The sequence below is a fragment of the Notamacropus eugenii genome, chromosome 2 (genome assembly GCF_028372415.1).
Source record: "Notamacropus eugenii isolate mMacEug1 chromosome 2, mMacEug1.pri_v2, whole genome shotgun sequence".
NCBI classification, from domain to species: Eukaryota; Metazoa; Chordata; class Mammalia; order Diprotodontia; family Macropodidae; genus Notamacropus; species Notamacropus eugenii.
This window is the reverse complement of record NC_092873.1, coordinates 523,240,942-523,261,302: the sequence shown is the minus strand read 5'-3', so window position 1 is coordinate 523,261,302 and position 20,361 is coordinate 523,240,942. Positions and strand designations below refer to the sequence as shown.

The 20,361-nt window shown below is 40.4% G+C and overlaps 1 long non-coding RNA gene across 1 annotated transcript; it reads left to right on the top strand.

Moving 5' to 3' along the window:
• Positions 1-696: 696 nt before the first annotated feature.
• On the top strand, positions 697-7,489 carry LOC140530267 (uncharacterized). Its single transcript, XR_011975884.1, has 2 exons — positions 697-4,901; positions 5,606-7,489. It is a non-coding gene; the product is annotated as an uncharacterized lncRNA (long non-coding RNA).
• The last annotated feature ends 12,872 nt before the right edge of the window (positions 7,490-20,361 follow it).

Here is a 20,361-nt window from a genome sequence, read left to right as displayed (position 1 = left end):
CTTGGCCAGCAATCGTTGCTGGTGATGAGGAAGGTGAGCCCCCTTCCCACAATGACTTTCTCCCTCATTGATGGCTATGAGGGCTGGGCTGGAAGCAAGTCTTAAGATTTGGGGGGCTCTGTTATTCCCAAAGCTCTTGGGTTCAGACTCCTAGTCTGTCTCCACCAGGATCTGAGGGGAGGTGGTGATCAAAGCAGTGGTCTGACTTGCCTGGTACTTACTGCCTCCTGTCTCTCCCTCAGGGTGCCCTGCTGCTTCAGGCAAACTAGTCTACCTTTCCCATGATGAGTACTGAAAAAATGACTGGATATGGTGATTAGGACTGCATGGCCACTTTAAAGAGAGTTTGGACAGGGATATAAACGTAAATATGACAGCTGATGTCTGATAATATTTAATATAAATTTTAGACTTTAATAAGGGCCAAAGTTTGAATTAAGAAGAGCCTGAACCTAATAGTCCCCTTTGTTTAACTTAGAGGATGCCTTTTGATGTCAAGCAAATGGGACTTCCTTACCAGACCCTTCTTCTAGCATCCTAGTGTTAAGAGAAAAACACAAATACCTTGGGGTGTGACTTCAGCTTTGTCAAACTTTGTTAAGATAAACAACTTCAAAGACCTGTTTAGGAGAGGATATCTGTTATCCGGGTGATGGGACTTTTTCCTTATCTTAAATCACCGAGACATGTGAGTGGAATAGGTTTAGTGAAGACTTCTCAGATTGTAGTTCTTCTCCCAGGGGTGAGGTAAGACTGAGAGGCTCAAGGTTACTATATTTTTAGAACAGAATAATTCCATATAAGGATATAAAACTGTGTAGTACATCAGGGTCTCAATGATTGGATAAAGTTTACCTAATTCTTCAATGTCTTCATTTCAAAAGGGATTGGTTAGATTTCGTGTGTAGAATGTAAGATCATATTCTCAGCTAATGAGAATAATGGTCAGTGGGGGGGGAGGGACTTGCGTTAGAGTCTATATAAATCAGTGCCCTTTCTTTGTCTTCAGCTTTCCTACTCCAGGTGAACTGCTGTAGGATTGTCCAGATTCTCGAGAATCGAATAAATCTCTTTTCTGTCATCACTTTGAGAGGCCTCTGAGTAATTGATTTATGTAGGGACCTGAGCCATCCCACATAGTTTGGGGGCTCGTAGTACCGGGATCTGTGACCTTTCTGAGAGACGGCTAACAGCTCAGTTCAAGGACTGGGCGCCAGTGGGGAGATTTCCCCATAGTCCTTGAAAAGGGCTGCTGGGCCTCCCTCTCTGCAAGGTAACGACCCGAAGCAGAGGAACTCAGTGAAGACAGAAAAGAATAGAGATAGGGACTCCAAAGACTCCAAAGCTGTGAAGTGTGTAAAAATGCCAACCGGTTGGTGTTGAAGGTTGCAGTCAGGCAACTTGTACGCGTACAACCCAGCGGTAAGCGCGGGGGGGGACCTGGGGGTCAATTCGTTGAGTCTTAGATAGACTCGGGGAGAAGGTGACGACTCCCAACCAAATTGGTGGACTGCAGGACCCCAGGGTGAAGGGTCCCCCCAAAAACGTTTGCTGGGTGACTGTGGGTGGGTGGGCGACCCCCACTGAGAGCTAGCGAGGGAGCTAGCAAAATTTGTTGAGTCATAGACTCGGAGGTGTTGGTGACAACCCTCGACCAAAAGAATGGGGAAGGAGCAGTCCAAACCCCACCGAGCTTCAGAATGGAGTCAGGAAATACCGGTAAATAGTCCTTTGGGAAATCAATTACAAAATTGGCACAAATTACCAAATTATAGAGGAAAGGACAAGAAGAAGATGATTAAGTATTGTTGTTTCATATGGGGTGAAAAGATATCAGAGGAGAAGGCACAATCTGGCCCAAATATGGTTCCTCCGAGGATTGGGTTTGCCAAAAATTTAAACCTATATGTACTATTCTATTCTGTTAAATGTTTTGTCTGTATATGTTGTGTTGGTATTTCTGTGTGAATGAAAGTCTGTGTGTCTCTGTTTTTATCTGATAAGGTTGTAAATTTAGCCAGCCAGCCAGCAGGAGCAGAAAGGCTGAGCTGAACTGTCCTTGAAATTCCTGTTACTCCCCTTCTTCAACCCTTCCAGACTAGTTTCAGAGGGGCGGAGGGACAAGGAGGGAGAGAAAGGGAGAGAAAAATTATTTTACTGTTCAGTTTATATAGTTGGTAACAGCAAGTAAAAGAATGTAGGAGAAGTAGAAAGAAATAAGTTATGTGCAGTTTCAAAGTGGCTTGAGGGAAAGGCAGGAGAATTTAAGCAGGTAGAAATGATGAGCGGGGGTACTGTGTAATCAGAAGGCTTGGAAGAAGTATAAAAGGGAGGGAGGTAATTTATCTTTTTCCCTCAGATCAAAGAGGCATGCTAGCAACCATTTAACCATTTCCTGCCTCACCCAAAAGAAGAAATTTTAGTGTAATGGGAAATAACAGAAAGTTAATTGAATTCATTCTGGTTGTATTTGGAATTGTGAATAGGTGGAATGTGTCATTCTTAATTTAATGTTTAAGACAGGTTAGAATTTATTAAAGTTTGGTGTAAGTAAGCAGAAGATTAGAAAGTAAAAGAAAATCTCAAGTAAGCAACTTAGAGCTGAGAGTTTTGAATTTAGGTTTAATTAGATCAATATATTTGATGCCAGACAATGTATTTAAAGTAAAAAGACAATAAGTTTAGGTTTTTCTTTTTCTTTGCAGAGTGGGAGGGCCAGAAAGGGGTGGCCTTGGGAATCCTGGCACAAATAAGAGGAGGGCAGAGACACCCAGTAGCATTTCTGCCAAAAATGTTAGATCCAGTAACAAAAGGATAGGTATTTGTTAGATGCAACATTAATCTAATGTAACTGTTACACGATTTTAAATTTTGTAATTTATTGCATATAGACTGGGGTTTTAAAAAGATGTGATAGAAATTTGATAATTTGAAACTTACATTTGGTTATAAAAAAAGGAGTTGAATAGGTTAATGGCTTATTTTAAGTTTTAAGTAAACTTAAATAAGTTTAAATTTTTAGGTAATTCATCTAAATATTGTATTAGAAATTGCATTGTTAAGTTAATTAGTGAATTGGTTAAAAAGAGCTGTTATGAATTTTTTTTTGTAAGAGTTTTCTTGTTGTAGCATTCTTATTAAGAAAATGAGAATGGTTTAAAAATGTACATGTATATATATAGGTGTGATTTTTCAAGCCTGTTTCATCTGAGCATGTATTATGTTAAAAGTTTATTTCTGCTGTTGAAAAGGAAATTTTAGCTAAAATTGTTTTTGCCATGAATCAAGCATTTACTCTAAAGTTATGTTTGTAAAAGAAAGTTTATGGGAAGATGTGAAAAGGCTGTGGGTTTAGGTCTTTTCTTGTGATTTCTGTCAATTAGTTTCAAGGGGATTGTGATAAATTGTAAACTGTTTGTAAGAGACGAAATATTTGTTGTATTAAGAAATACTTTGTAAAATATTTTGTATGGTTTTTTGGAAGGCCTACCTATCCAATTTGTATTTGTAAGTTACAAAAGTGGGAAGAATTTAATTTCTCTAATAGGATATGAAAATGCAATTGATGTCATCTGAAATTTATTGTTTGGGTTCATAGCTAAAACAATTTGTTACCACTTATAAAAAAATTATGTTTGCCATTTGTAATTTTAATGCTAAAAACCTAAAGCTGGTACACTGTGTGAATATGTGGGGGGAAGAAGCAGTCCTCAGGCTAGTAACAAGTGCAGCCCCAGAAGCTGAGGAGATTGTATATAGAACTTGCTTTGGTGAGAATTTGAAAATGTATAAGAAATGATCTTCAGTGATTGGCTTTTTAGGGCAAATTTAAGATCTAAGAGGTAAATAAAATCCCTGGGAACATTCTTTCTAAATCTAATGGGAATAAATAGATATTGTATCATTGTTACATAGAACAAGATTGGGATTTAAAGTTAACTATAATTGTATTTTATTTACAGGGGGATTCAGGGAAAGGAATCCCTTACACAAAAAAAAAAAGGTGGGGGTGGCCCCAGGTGGTCTGGGAGCTCCAGGAATGGGCTTGATGGGAGTGGCCAGTAAAATGGAGATTTGGACTGATAGAACTAAGAGTGGGAAGAAGAATAGACTTGGGCATAGTGATAGAGTGGACCTTAGGAGAGCCGGTTTATGTGGAACAAAACAAAAAACCAAGCAGTTTTCAAGGTGAAGTTTTCCAGGGCCTTTAGACAAATGAGACTAAAACTCTTTTGGGGTAATGGACAAAGGTCTCAACTTGGAATGAGATCTTTACACGTTACAAAATGATGTAAAAGCAATTAGTATTAAAACAATTGACTGAATTAATTACTGAGACTAAATCAGAGACATCTTCAGTTTGGGAAAAAGAATTTCAGTCTAATTTTCTTAGAGGTAGGTAGTCTCTGGTAATATTTGGCATTGAAAGTTAAATGATAGTTTTGATTTGAATTCATTACACGAACATAAAAATTCAAGTTAGTGTTTGAACTTATCACATGTGTAGCTCATTCTTTTAGATTGAGCAGGGTTAGAAAGGGATAAAGTAGTTTGGGAAACAGATATAAATCTACTAGAGCAATGACTTATGATTGTTATTCAATCAGGAATTAGAACATGTATAGAAAGGCATGTAGGCTACTTAGACCTGCTTCAAAGATATTCCTTGGCCAATATGAAATTAGTCATGTTTGAAACTGATTATTGGAGCTTGCTATTTTAAGATTTTTGTGGGACTATTAACTGACTGTTCTTCTGAGTCTAACTCCAGGTGTGGATGGCAAGAGAGGCGATCTGAGCCACTGATCCATGATGCCAGTAAGCCTGTGAGATGCTGGTATGAACTGCAAAAGGTGATCTCATGGGAAGGTCAGGAGAGCGACTGTTCAGCCTGGGCTGAGGTAGGATTCTCCTGACTCAATTTCCCCACTGACACCTGGCAGACTTGAAGCCTGGCTGAATGCCAGTTGACAATCTACTCCTGCCTGGAACTGACATGAAGTAAGGGAGATGTTGTTTCCCTGCAATGTCCCCACTTTTAGTGGCAAATTCCTAAAATCAGAAGTTTTGTAAGTAATAATACCAGATCTGTTGAATAATAGATTGTTGGTAGGGGAACATCTGAGGTTAAGTCTAAAATTGAGCTAAGAGGTTTAGGACTTTAGACCAACAACAATCAGTTAGGGTCCTTCAATTCTTAGTAATAGTGTGGAGATGATTAGGTCGAGGGCTTGTGAGACTAGCATGCATAGTTATTATTTTGTCTCAGTTGGTTAATGTTAAATGAAAAATGGTTTGTGGACTATATTGTAAATGCTTTAAAAGAAGCATCACATGATCAGAAGTTGGAATTGTTTTATGATGTGATATGCACTGTGTTAAAAATGATTATTTATTGTATTTATATAAGTACTGGAGCCTGGTATTGACTCCTTAATGAAATCTCATCTTCCTAATGAGGGAATGAATAATGCCTTACTGTGAAATGCAGAAGCTGCATTTTAATGTGAATTTTCTTTTAAAAAAAATGACAATTTGTCAAAGTTTCAATTTTGATTTTTGTAAGAGTGATAGGAATGGTAATCTAAGATGGTATTAAGTTCAGTTTTGCAGGAGAGTGGACATCTGGATTTCTACAAGAAGATGAAGAGAAGAAGATGCTGAGATGCTGTGCTGAAGACTGTTTGAAGGAGCATCCAGATCAGAAAACTGCATAAGATGATACTTCTCCCCAGGCTGCTGTATGAGATGGAACCTCTAAATGGACAATTCATTAATTTACCTTTCCCTTTGAATCTCTGTATGAAGGGAAAGATTCATAAGGGAAAGAATGTGAAGGGGTCATGACTATGACTATTTGTAGAGTTGCATATATATATGAATAGTACTAAGAATAACACAGAATATAAAGAATGGGTATGGAAGTGGGAGAATGGGACACATAGGATGATGTTTGATACTTTCTGGAGTGTAATCAATAGAACTGGGAAGAATTATCAACCTTGTATATGGAAGAGGAAGCAACAACTATGGAGGTGTAAGTCAGAGATCATGAAAGGAGGACCATTAGGCCCGGAAGATGTGAAGTACTTTCTGGCTGTGGATTATAGGGTAAGACTGTTTCTAGAGGAACATCCTGCTTTGAGAGGACATTATTGGATATGTGGACAGACAGCTTATGCTCACCATCCATTAAACTGGAGGGGTGTTTGTTATATTGGATTGGTGAGACCTAAATTCTTTTTCTTGCCTGAATCAGGGAAACGGCATCTGGGGGTTCCTCTATATGATGATCTAGCCAAAAGGAAGAGGAACATTGACACCTCCCTCACTCAAACTGGAAATGTAAATGGGTGGGGTGACACTTGGCCTCCTGAAAGGATAATTAGAGAGTATGGCCTGCAACTTGGGCTCAAGATGAGAGTTGGGGTTATAGAACCCCTATATATCTATTAAATAGACTAATCAGACTCCAAGCAGTAGTTGAAATTATTACCAATCAAACAGCAGAAGATTTGGACTTATTGGCCGATCAAGCCATACAAACTAGGGAAGCAGTACTGCAGCACAGGTTGATCTTAGATTATTTACTTGCAGAAGAAGGGGGAGTTTGTGGAAAACTCAATTTATCTACATGTTGCTTAAAAATTGATGATAACGGAAGAATAGTGAAAGAGATCACCAAAAATATCAGGAAGGTTACTCATGTTCCTGTACAAACTTGGAACTCCCTTTTCAATACGTCTTGGTGGTCCTGTTTTGAAGGGAGCTGGTGGAAGAGATTACTGTGGTTTGGCATCATAGCAATTAGTGGTATCATATTACTTCCTATTTGTTTACCTTGTTTGATTTCACTTATTACTAAAATAGTTAGAAATTCTCTACTAAAACTTGCTAGAGTAGAAGAGAGGACTGAAGGAGCCATTTAGTTGATGATACTAAAGAAGGAAGGATGGGCACCTGCGCAGGGAGGCAAAAGACAGGAATGATCCTGATTGGGATGAGGAGATTAATAGACAGTGTGAGATCATGTTACAGAGCTGTGGTTAAAATATCCGTGAGAAGTCTTCAGGTTAATAAATAAGAGGAGGGATTGAGTGGGATAGGTTTAGTGAAGACTTCTCAGATTGTAGTTCTTCTCCCAGGGGTGAGGTAAGACTGAGAGGCTCAAGGTTACTATATTTTTAGAACAGAATAATTCCATATAAGGATATAAAACTGTGTAGTACATTAGGGTCTCAATGATTGGATAAAGTTTACCTAATTCTTCAATGTCTTCATTTCAAAAGGGATTGGTTAGATTTTGTGTCTAGAATGTAAGATCATATTCTCAGCTAATGAGAATAATGGTCAGTGTGGGGGGAGGGACTTGCATTAGAGTCTATATAAATCAGTGCCTTTTCTTTGTCTTCGGCTTTCCTACTCCAGGTGAACTGCTGTAGGATTGTCCAGATTCTCAAGAATCGAATAAATCTCTTTTCTGTCATCACTTTGAGAAGCCTCTGAGTAATTGATTTATGTAGGGACCTGAACCATCCCACACACATGCTACGGAAAGAAGATGCCCATAGCTTGGGATCATAAAACCCAACTGATGATACTTTGTTTTCAGTGTGTTTATCTAAGAGAACTCCTTTCTCAAGGCAAAATGTATATAAGCCAGAAGATTTCTGTACTGGGTAGCCAGAACATTTCTGGCTCCATAATGCATTATGTTACCGTTGTCTTTAATAGGGAATTGATCAATTAATTAATTAAATCATAAAATGTATGCATTTAGCCTGTTGCCTTTTCTTAACAAAGTTTTCAGGTCAACATGTCTCACAGCGGATCCTATTTATTTGAAAGTCTTCCATGGTGACATTTCGGCCAGGATCCATGACTGCAAAACATTTCCTCAATAGCCTGACATGAAACAAAGAAACTCACTTGACCCGGAGTAGATACATTCCACGGAAGTTAATTGTTTGGTGATTTCCCATACTTGAAGTGCAAATGCTTCCTTTTTAAACAATAGACTTCCTCACATCTCAGCCTGAGGAACTTCAATTCAGCCCCATCTGCAGATTTGCTGGAACAAAGATCAAAATTAGAGCAAAGCCAGAAGAAGGCACAGGAATGAGAAAAATATGAAATTAAAATATCCTCCATCCGATCTACTTAAATTGTGATGAGTTACTGATGCCAAAAAAAATGGGATACAGAGGGAAGAAAGGATGCAGATAACAATTACAAAATTTCATATGAAACTGTAACTCCTGTAAATGAAATATCATGATCAAAACAAAAGGAACTTAAGATGCAAATTAAAATTCAAAATCAGCAAATTCTTCCTTTACCTACAAGAAAAAAAAATGACATCGAAGGTCAACATAGATTTAGAATATAAGCTTTCTTGTAAAATTTTATAGAGAATGATAGTGAAGATCATGAGTTATTTCACCTCATAAAACAGAAATAGGAAAGGGGGAAAACCAGTTCAAATACTCAACTGAGGGCAATTAAAGATGAAATTTGAAGGAGGGCAGCTAAAAAGATGGAAGGATTTTTATAATAAACTCTCTTCATCAACAAGGCCAGTGTCCCACATTTGGAATCTACCATGGCAGCCCTGGATGTGCTTATGTGAGTTAGAAATGGCCTCAAAGAGAACAAAGATGAGGAAAGTTGCCAAACTACACCGTAACTATATAGAGGAGATCCATGCTGGAGGTAGCACGGTCGTAAGGGCACTGAGCCATTCATTCACAATCTATCTAAAGGTACCAAAAGTGTGGAGAAATGTCTCAGACTTTACAATTACAATAAAAGATGAGCAAGAACGGACATCCCCATCTACCAATCTAGATAGCCCTTTATCCCTCTACGTGGACATTCTTATGAGAGTGATCTCTACATACCCATTAACAGCATCCTTGATGACCGTGTTAGTAGTGAGAAGGTAGGCTTTGACAAACAATATTATTGTCATCATATGACTGAAAGATGTAGTGAATATAATATCCCATCGTGCTTAGCATTTGTGGCTGTATTTTAAGAAAACAAAAAAGGTTTACCTCCCATGTTTATGTGAAGATGATGACATACTGAAACATAAAATGGCAGAGATGACTTTTTTAAAGGACCCTTTGATCATTAGCATCTAGTGAGAAGGGGAGAACATGCTTGCCAAAAGTGTTCACTGCTGCATTGGAAGAGACCAAGAGTATGGTATCTAGGTGAAATCAAAGGGTCATTAAGTGTTTATTAAGTGTCTACTATGTGCCAGGCATTGTGCTAGATGTTGGACATACAAAGAAAAAACAAACAGCTCCTTCTCTCAAGGAGTTTATATTTATATTATAGGGAATGTAATGTATATACAGTCTATTAGGACATAAATGCAAAGCAGTTTGGAGCAGAAGGAGACACTGGCATCCTTGGGAGTTGGAGGAGGATCAGAAAAGGCCTCTTTAGAGACTCCAATGCCTCAAACTAGGATTCCCCACATTTCACGGGTTCTTAACCTTTTTTTGGCATCCTGGTTGTCTTTGACAGCCCGATAGAGCCTATGAACCTCCTTCTTCTCAGAACATTTTTAAATGCATAAGATAAAATATATAGGAGTACAAAGGAAATCGATTATATTGAAATATGGTTATCAAAATACTACAGAAACTAGCACAGGGACCGCAGATTAAGAAGTCCTGCTCTAGCTGAAGAGACATTCCCTAGAGATAGTGATGCCCTCCAGCTGCTCCTGTTGGTGATGCCATAACACCAGCAGCCCCCAGTCCCATAAACAGCACCTGAAGCTTTACAAGGTACTTGATCCCCATAACATCCCTGTGAGGGCCTTGCTGTTATCCTTAATTTTGTAAGTGAAGTAGCTAATGATAAGAGAGATGAAGTGATTTAACAGGGTCACTTAGGGTTAGAGGCAGCATTACTCTCAAAAGACTGGTAGGAAACTCAAATTGACAGAGAATGCCTTTCATCCAGACTAGTACATCCAGATATGGAGATGGCTTATAAAGCTCTCTCAGCAGTTCAGAGATATCCTAGGCAGACACTAGAATTATTTAAGAGCAGGGCATAGTTTGCTCCTGGGAAATTGTCAAACTCTTTTAATGGTTTTCCCCCAATTTTTCCCAGAAATAAAAGCTCATTCTTTTAATCCTCATGTCTCTCAGCATTGATGGATAGCTACAAATCATGGAAAACTAGCTTTTGAACAATTTAAAATCCATATGATTCAGAGGTAAGTGGAGAAGTAGGAGGTAGAGCATTTTCAGCATTCTCCCCACATGGACTTCAAAGCATGTTCAAGTACTGATTCTGGACTGAGTACCAAGAGAAGAAAGGGAGCCTTTCAATTGGCTGTCTATCTTTTTCATAGTTGAAGGAACACCTGACCATGTCGCTCAACTACTAAACAAACTCCAGGGACTCCTTACCATCTCCAGATCAAATAGGAAATCCTCTGCTTGGCTTCTAAAGTCCTTCATAACCCACCTTCGCTGCTGCCTTTTTAGGCTTCTTACATTTACTTTCTTCCATTTAAATACTCTTTGTTCCAGCCTTTTTGCTTTTTCTCTAACTAGGCACTCAGTCTATGTGCCTGCCCTTCCCTTGTGAGTCCTGTACATCTCCTGGGAGGTTTACCCAGTGTACTAGAGGCCTTGATAACTTGAAGGATGCTGATGCAGGTCATCTATTGTTTTTTCCTTCCCCTTTCTAAATATCTACATGCCCTCCTCCTTTTCCAACCCAAAGTCCTTGATAAAGTCTTTTATACCACTTTCTGCACTCCTCTTTCTCTGATAATATAATAAGTACTTCTGGCTCCCTCGAGTTCAAGACAAGAAGCATTTATTAAATGCCTACTCTGCATAGGATAGACCTTGTGCTAAGCACCACAGAGATGAAGGTAAAAAAGCCAAACAAAACTCCATCCTCTCCAGGAGCTCACCAAGTAATGGTATCGTCCCCCAACAGGCTGCTCTCCTGGGCTTCATCATCGACTCTAGGAACTCATCTTCCTGCAAAATCAAATCCATTCTGAAGGTGGCCCCTCCTCAGCACCCTCTACCTAGGTCCTCTCTGCTTCAGACTGGAGAGGGCAAAGGGTGGTGTTGACCTGAAAACTTTATTAAGAAAAGGCAACATGGCTAAATGCATACATTTTACGATTTAATTAATTAATCAATTCCCTATTAAAGAAAACGGTAACATAATGCATTATGGAGCCAGAAATGTTCTGGCTACCCAGTGCAGAAATCTTCTGGCTTATATACATTTTGCTGTGAGAAAGGAACTCTCCTAGTTGAACAAATCATAAATTTAGTAAGACAAGACAATTAACAAAGTAATGTTGGTCAGGCCTTGCAATTCCAGCTGGGTAAACATATGTCTCGGTGACGAGAAAGGAAATCCCACCACTAGTGAGTGGCAGGCTTCCTGCCCTAAACAGATAACTGACATAGGAAAAGGCTAAACAAAGTTCAATAGAAATTACGACCTAAGATGTCTATTTTTCTTCACCATTAATATGCCATAACATAGTATATGTCTATAGATAATAAGATACAAAGGAAAGCCTCATTATTCAAGATATAGTGTCTTAGGTTAAAGGTCTCCTTAAGGAGTGTAGAGTCAGCCTTGGCTGGCTTTTGCTGACATAGGAAGAGGCACTCTCTGAGTTTGCTTCAGAGAGAACAAAGAGATTATTCTAAAATTTTATATTAAACATTATCATTGGATATGGGCAGGTCCTCCAGGATCCTGCACCAAAGGAGGGGCCCAGGGCATGACCCAGCTGCATAGCTTTAATTTGTCCATGTTCCAGGTACCTTTTCAACATCCTTTTATGAGTTTTTTCCTCCACTAGACTATAAGTTCCCTGAGGGCAGGGACCGTCTTTTGCCTTTGTAGTATCCCCAGCCTTAACCACAAAGAAGGTGTTTAATAAATGCCTAAAGACTGACTGGTGAGGGTGACACATGCACATTAGTCTTTTGGGTCATTAGCAGTCGCTCCAAGATTCACAGCCAAAGAGCCTGGCTCCCCAGCCTCCTTGTAGCCAGTGTTTGACCCTTCCACCAGCATCTCAGCCTTTGTTCATTCTGTCCCCCATCCCTAGACTGCTCTCCTTCCCCACTCTGTCTCTTAAGGGCCCCAGCTTCTTTCCTGACCCATCTCAAGACTGCACCATCCTCTCCCCCAGGTCTCAGTGGCCAGTGCTCTCCATCTCAACACTCTTTAATTTGGCTGTGCGTGTGTTTTTATTGACTCACCTATGCATGTTTGTAGGATCATAGCTAGAAGGCGCCTTGGAGGCCCCAGGATCCAAATCCTTCATTTTACTGATAAGGAAACTGAGGCCAAGGAATGGGACTTGGGGGCAAGTTACTTAAAGTCCAGTGATTTGCCCCAGAGGGGCCTCTCACAACACACTCTAACCCCATCACTAAACTCTTTTTTACTGTGATTATTTTCTACCTTGGGGGCAGGGAATATTTCCATTTTGTCTTTATATCTATAGCACCTAGCATTTGTGTGTGTGTGCATGTGTCTGTGTGTGTGCGTGTGTGCATGTGTGTGTATGTGTGTGTGCGTGCGTGAGTGTGAGTGTACATGCATGTACATGTGTGCATGTGTGTCTGTGTTGTGTGAATGTGTGTGCGTATGCATGTGTGCATGTGAGCATGTGAGTGCATGTGCATGTGTATGTATGTGTGTGCATGTGCATGTATGCGAGTGTGCATGCGTCTGTGTGTTTGTGTGTGTGAGTGTGCATGCATGTGCGTGTGTGTCTGTGTGTGAGTGTGAATGCATGTGTGTGCATGTCTGTGTTGCGAGTGTGTGCATGCATATGAATGTGTGTATGTCTGCACGTGTCTGTGCATGTGAGTATGTGTGCATGCGTGTGTGTGCGTGCATGCATGTGTTTGTGTCTGTGTGTGCATGTCTGTTGTGTGAGTGTGTGTGTGCGTATGCGTGTGTGTATGTCTGTGTGTGTTTGTGTGTGAGTGTGTGCGCGTATGTGCATGTGCATGTGTGTTTGTGTCTGTGTGTGCATGGGAGTGTGTATGTGTGTGTATGCATGTGTATGTGTGTGTGCATGTGTGTGTCTGTGTCTGTGTGTGCTTATGTGTGTGTGCGCGTGTGTGCCTGAGTTCCTGGGTATGTATGTGGGTAGGTGGGTATGAGGATAACAGACTTCTGAAAACATGACTGACATTTGTATTATTTTCTCATATTTCCTTGCTAAGCCTCCCCCGGTTTTTAGAGATTTTTCATATTTAGATCAAACAAATGAAAGGCACCTGAAGGCATTAGCTAGTGACCTATAACCCCAGAAGAAAGGCGAGTTAATGGGCCTTATTTAGATCATGCTATCTGTTACCCAGATACCCTTTGGCCCATTCTCTTATTGCCTTGGAAGTTTACATTTGGAATCATCTATCTATGGAAGCAGGCTCTTAGGATTAGGCAGAAGGCCATCTTTCCTCTATCAGTGCTCTGCACAGGTTGCATCCTTCTTTGGGGAAATATATTCCCTAAGCAACCACACCAATAAAAGTGGAATTAAAGAATGAAAATCAGAGGGTGATTCTTTTGGGCTGACAAGTGGAAAGAGTAGGCTTTTTGTAAGGAATGAATGGACTGATTGTAGACTCCCAACTGGCTTAGGAGGGTTTGTGCAGCCCTGAATGAACACACAGCTCTCTGGTAGTTGAGTACTCTTTCATAAGAAGACCATTTCCATATGACAGCAAGCAAAAATTCGGCCAATATAGACAGCCAAAAGACACCTCTACAACTAATTCGCTGTCTGACTTTTGAAATCCAACTCTAGAGCACAAAATCAACTAAATTTTCCCCAAGGCAAATCCTTCCTTGGATTGGAGTATTACATTCACTTCAACAAGCATCTAAGAGGCTACTGAAGGGTATGCCTTGGGCAGACAGAACAGAGTTTGGAGCCAGGAGCCCTAACTTGGCTCCTCAATCACGTTCCGATCTTAGATCAGTAACTTCATCTTTGTGGTCAAGGTTTCTTCATCTATATGATGACAGCATTGGGTTAAAGGATTTTTGAGGTTCCTTCCAATTCTAAATCTATGGAACAAGATATAAGTGCCAAGCACTGTGTCAAGTCCCTGCCCTCAAGAAACTTACATTCTGATACAGCACTTGCCCTGGAGTCAGGAGGACCTGAACTCAAATCCAGGCTCAGACATTTGCTACCTAGGTGACCACAGTTTCCTCAAAAAGATAAATAGATAAAACCAAGAAACATCCTACCAGGAAGAAACAGTAAATTTACATAAAAGACTATTAAATAGAGTAATTTCAAGGAGAGGGTACCCATAACGTAGGAGAATCTGGAAAGTCAAATCACAAGAATTTATTAAATGCTGACTATGTGCCAAGCACCGTGCTAAGTTCAGGGGATACAAATACAAGCAAACAAATGAAGCCAGTTCATGCATTCAAGGACATTCTACTGGGGGAAGACGCATCAGCACATGTGCAGACAAGTAGGGATTCATGGCGGAGTATTTGGAGGTAGCCCTTTCCCTCTCTGTCTTCTGAATGCAGGCAGCATTCAAAACAGGATTTAAAAAAGGAAATGATATATAAGTAGCATGTACTATATTTTTATTTGCGCACATATTTTGCTCATATCTAACTCTTGGATTTTAACCAAACTAGCACCCCTAGGATCAATAAAACTATGTGACTGAGATAGGAAACCCTAAAAAATGTATTAAAAATATTGTGGGATAGGACATTCCTTGTCCCTGAACAGCTGAGATTTTGTCTTTAAGAAAATCCATATTCTGGAAGTCCTATCTGCTGGGATGGGAGTGGGGGAATATGGGGAAAGATTTCTTAACACTTGAAGATCCAGGCATGTTAAATGATCCAAAAGTTTCATTACAATTTTACTTTGAAATGAAACTTTTCATCCTGTATCTATTTTCTTTGCCTTTTGAATGACAAAAAAGTTCTGTTAACTTATGCTGCTTGACTCTTTGAAATATTCTTAAATTCTGATCCTTCTTTATAGCTATCTACTATCAGTCTCCTTAGGTATGGGGCCCTAATGAACCCATCACCCATGACCTGGATCTTTTCAGTCCCTTCCTGAGCCTTGACTGGAAAATAGGACATTAAAATTAAATCCAGATTCCTGCCTGATAGTTGATAGCTACATGATCATGGGCAAATCGTCCAACCTTTTCTAAGCCTCATTTTCCTCGTTTGTAAAACGGGGATAATACCTATAGTCCTTCCCTCATATATTTGCAGTAAGGCGACAGAGAAATAGTACCTGGAAACTGATCTTCAGGCATTAAAAATCTTAACTTTTAAAAACTCAGTTTTTATTATTGTTGTTTCCATTATATTTTCCAGAGGATAACTTCTTTTTCAGTAATATTTCAAAATATGTACTTCCCTCTCTTCCTTTCAGAGGTGAGGGACTATCAATATGAAATAGGCTATGTTTGGAAGTTTTGCTGCCCTCTTTTCCCTCATCTTTCTTTTTTCATTCTTTATCACTGTGGATCTTTTGAGGTGAAAGGAGGAAGGATGTTTCTGGAGATGAAGATATTAAAAAATAAAAAACATTTATATATTTAAAAATCATTGCCTCAGTTCTAGGTTATGTTTCCTTCCTATATCCATAATCCCTTACCATACTGACCCCTCTCATTGATATCTAGACCTTGCTGACCACCCCCTCCAATTTCATTCTCTCTCTCTCTTCCTCCCTCCTTCCCCCTTTCCCTACCTCTGCATCCATATCTCTCCATCCATCCATCCATCCATCCATCTCTCTATCTATCCATCTATCCATCCATCATCCATCTATCTATCCCTCTTTTCCCCTACCCAGAGAGTCATCACGTATTAGCTCAGCAAAACTAACCAACAAACCAACTGCGTATCACAGTGTATGCACTTTCCTGCCCCCATAGTCCTGCACCTATGCACATAAAGGCGGAAGTTGTGTTTTTCCATCTCTTCTGGGGAGTCAAACAGGTTCATTACAACTACCTAGCATTCAGTTATTGTGTTTGCTTATTCTTTCCATTTCCATCATTGTAGTCACTGGGTACAGTGTTTTCTTGGTTCTTCTCACTTCCCTCTGCATCAGCACATGAGTGGATACATGTCTTCTGGTACTTTTTGAAACTATTTAGGTTCATTGTTTCTTATGGCATTATTTCTTATATTTGGTTATATTCATGTACCACCGTTTAGCAGTTCCCCAGTGGATGAGAATCTACCCTATTTTTACTTCTTTGCTGGGATAAAAGTGCTCTGATAAAAATGTTGGTGAAAATGGAACATTTAGTAAAAGATCACAAATTTTGAGTTGAAAGGGACCCGAAAGGTCATCAAGTCCAACCTTCTGTTTTGCAGATGAGGAAAATGAGTCCCAATGGGCTGAAGAGGCTTGCCCATCATCACTCAGCTAGTTAGTTTCTGAGGCAGGATTTGAACTTGTGTCCATGATTTCAAGGACAGCATTCTAATCAGCCATGCCAGTTGTCTCACATAGAGATATTGTCTTTGGCTTCCTTGGGGTATATGTCCATGGCAGCCTTCAACTCCCACAACTAATCACACATTCAATCAATTAACAAATATGTATTAAGCGCCTACTATATGCCAGGCACTGTGGCAGGTATTAGAGATATAAGTACAAAGAATGAAACAGTCCCTACTCTCAATAAGTTTACATTCTCATGGAAGAGAAAAGTAGCACATATCTAAGAACGTATAGCATGAGTACAAAATCAATAGGCACATCTACAAAGTAGCTAAACATCAAGAAGTTTGGGCGGGAGGGCACGAGTGTTTCCATGTAATTATATATGAATGCTACGTAATAAGACCTGCTTAAGAGTCAGAAAGCACCATTCAGATCATTTCTGCTTTGGCAAGAACTTTCCAGGGGTAATAGTCATAATTCTGGGGAGCTGTTCTCATAGGCAGAACCTCAGGATTTCATCAGCGATTGCACTAAGGGGAGCAGTATCTCAAAGAGCAAATGAAGTAAAAGGAGTGAACGTATTTACAAAGGTGGCATTTAGTTAGTACCCATTATAAAAGAGCAGAAGCACCACTAAATGCTAATTAATGTTTTCTCCCCCAAGGTCACACAGCTAGTTTGAGAGGAAGTGCTGGAGGGTGGGGAAAGCCCGGGATATGGAGTCAGGAGGCCTGAGCTGGACACTTGCCTGGCCACCAGATAGAGCCAGGGCTGTGAGAGGAAGTTGGAATCAATGACTCAGCTAGCATCGCTGGGAGGATCAAGTCAGACAACATATGTAAAGTGCATCATAAACACCAGAGCTCTTAAAATATTAGCTATAATAATAGTTATGATTATTGCTGTGTGCCAGGCACTGTGCTAAGTTCTGAGGATAAAATAAAAGGGAAAGACAGGATTACATTCTAATAGGGCAGGCAACACGAGAAAAACTATGTGCACTTGAGCTACACGCAAGGTAAATCGGCAGTGATCTCAGATGGAAGGTATAAGCTTCTTGCAGAAGAGAAGACTTCAGCTGAGACTTGAAGGAAGACAGGGAAGCCAGGAGGTAGAGATGGGGAAGGAGAGCCTTCCAGGCATGAAGGACAGCCAATGAAAACGAAGAGTTGAGAGACTGAGTGCCTACTTAGAGAAAAAGCAAAAAGGCTGGAACAAAGAGTATTTCCATGGAAGGAAGTAAACATAAGAAGCCTGAAAAGGCAGCAGCGAAGGTGGGTTATGAAGGACTTTAGAAGCCAAGCAGAGGATTTCCTATCTGATCTGGAGATGGTAAGGAGTCTCTGGAGTTTGTTTAGTAGTGGAGTGACATGGTCAGCCCTTTAAGAAGATAGCTTTGGTAGCTGAATAAGGAAGGCAAAGAAACCAATTTAGACTTGATGATGGGAAAGAAATAATTCCTGATAGTCTGAGTGCAGTGCACTGTTTTGAGAGATGGTGGGCTCTCCCATACCGGATGTCTTCAAGTAGAGGCTGGAGGACTTCTCATTGACATTAAGATGGGAATTTTTTCATGTATTGCCCTGGATGGACACTGAGGACTCTTCCAATGATCAGCTTCTGTTATTCTGTGACTTCCTCACTGTGTGACCAAATACAAATCTTACAGCTTCTCTGAATGCATTTTCTCCATTATAAAATGAAGAGAATTGGGTACCTGCCGGTGTTACCTACTTAATAGGTCAGTTGTTAGGACAAAAGATGCTTTGTAAGCCTTTAAACCATAGAATCCTAGATCTAAAGGTGGAAGGGACCTCAGGGTCCATCTAGTTTAACTTCCTCTTTTTCTGTTGAGAAGACTGAGGCTCAGTTAGACTTGACTTGCTCAAGGTCATATACCCAGTAAGTAACGAGGAGCTGATGTTATGCTTATTGCTAGTGGTCAATTCGGGATTAGAACTTGGGTCTCTGGATTCTGTCAGGTTCACTGTCCACTTTAAGCACTTAAAGTCAGACAATTACACTGAATATGCTGTACTTCAGCTATGAGTTTGTTGATGTGGACATTCCCCCCCACTGATAGAGCAATCCTTCCCTTCCTTATTAGGTGGACCTGGTGGGCTGCTAAGGATGAGAAATCAAGCCTCTTTTACCTGACCTGCTTAGAGTCTCTCTGAGTTTAGCTGGGCTACTCATCAGAGGATGTACTTGGGCTGTATTCAAAGCCTCTTTTGCTTGACAGAGCCTGCCAGAACCTGAATCTCACTGCACAAGGTCTTTGGAAGCCCAGGGTCATCTTCAAGTCATGAGGAGCTATTGAAGACATGCCTGAGAGCAAGGAAATATAAATTTTGGGAAACATGCCAAGGAGCAGCCAGCATCAGTGACACATTGAGCAGGAAAAAAGGGAAAGGGAATAGAGCGGGGGTAAAAATGCCATCTAACTAAATTTTCTGCATTAAGAGGATTTTAATAATGTCACGGCATACCTCTCCCTTCGTCTCTCTCTCTCTCTTTTTCTCTCTCTCTCTATTTATGACCTTCCTTCCACTTTGCAGAATTATTTACTCCACACAAAATCCACCAGAGGTTATATTGCCTTTATATTTGGAAGATTGGGAGATAGGATCTCAGTGATCTCAGGTGATTTACTAGAACCAGTCTGTAGCACAGCTTGGGTCTGACTCAGAACTGTCTGGTACCTGTCGAGACAGACTCTTCTCTTTTCTGTAAAAACAACTGTGTGATGTTCTGTGGCTATACAAGGAAAGCTAACAAACACCTGTAATAAACTTTTGGATGGATTATAAAGGAGGATTCCCATAGGAGACCTCTGATTAAACTCACTGAACCAATGGACTGGAAGGATGCCTATAGGATGATTGGCTACTTACCACCTACCCCACCAAAGACACCCTGGAAGAAAGAGAGCAGGCTAACTTTTTCTTAGAAAACATTTCAAGAATCCTTTTTGAGGGGGACTGATTTCATGTACAGGGAGCTGGCAGTAAAGAGGCTGTTCTACCATTACTGGTACATTATTTTCTTGAACCAGATGCTCAGACTGTCTTAGGGATCTGCACTGGGCAGAGAGAGATTAAGTGATTCCAAGAGCCCCACAGCTAGTATGTGTTAGGGTTTCCTCACTCTGAGGCCAGATCTTTATCTGGTGACACTGGTCTCCTTGCTTGTCATAGAATGGACCAGTCCACCTGTGGACTCCACGAGGTTTCACTGGCTCTCTCCCATGCCTGGAACATTCTCTTTTCTCATTTCTACCTCCTAGCTTCCTCCAAATGAAAGGAATACAGAGACACGTTGAGGAAGGGATTTGGGGGAGGGATGGGGAGGAGAAGGTTCTCCTAGACACTAGTACTTATAGTGTAAATACAGGTGCAGGGCATGAAGGGTGAGGACAAGTTGGTGAGTAGAATCCTAGACCCATAGGACTAGTGGGTAGGGGTGAGCTTGTAATATAAAGCATATTCCAAATCAGTTTATTGCCTGGAGGGTCTGTTGTGGTTGTTGGGATTGCAAGCACTAGTGTGGGCTGGGATGTGGCTTCTCTCATTTTGCCTCTGTTTGCCTCAGTTTCCTCTACCATAAAATGAGGATAATAATGGTGCCTGCCTCGCAGGGTTGTTGAGAGGATCAAACGAGGTCATATTTATAACGTGCTATACATAAGCGTTAGCTGTGATCCCACGACTTCATGGCCTCTGAAGTCCCCTCCAGTTCAACACTGATGTTCCTGTAATCGTAAGGTACAGAGAGGCAGACTTAAGCTCATTTTTGGAAAAGTTTCCCAACAACTAAAGCTAGAAAAGCAGTTGCCCCAATAAGATGCATCCTTTTCAAAGGATGTCTGC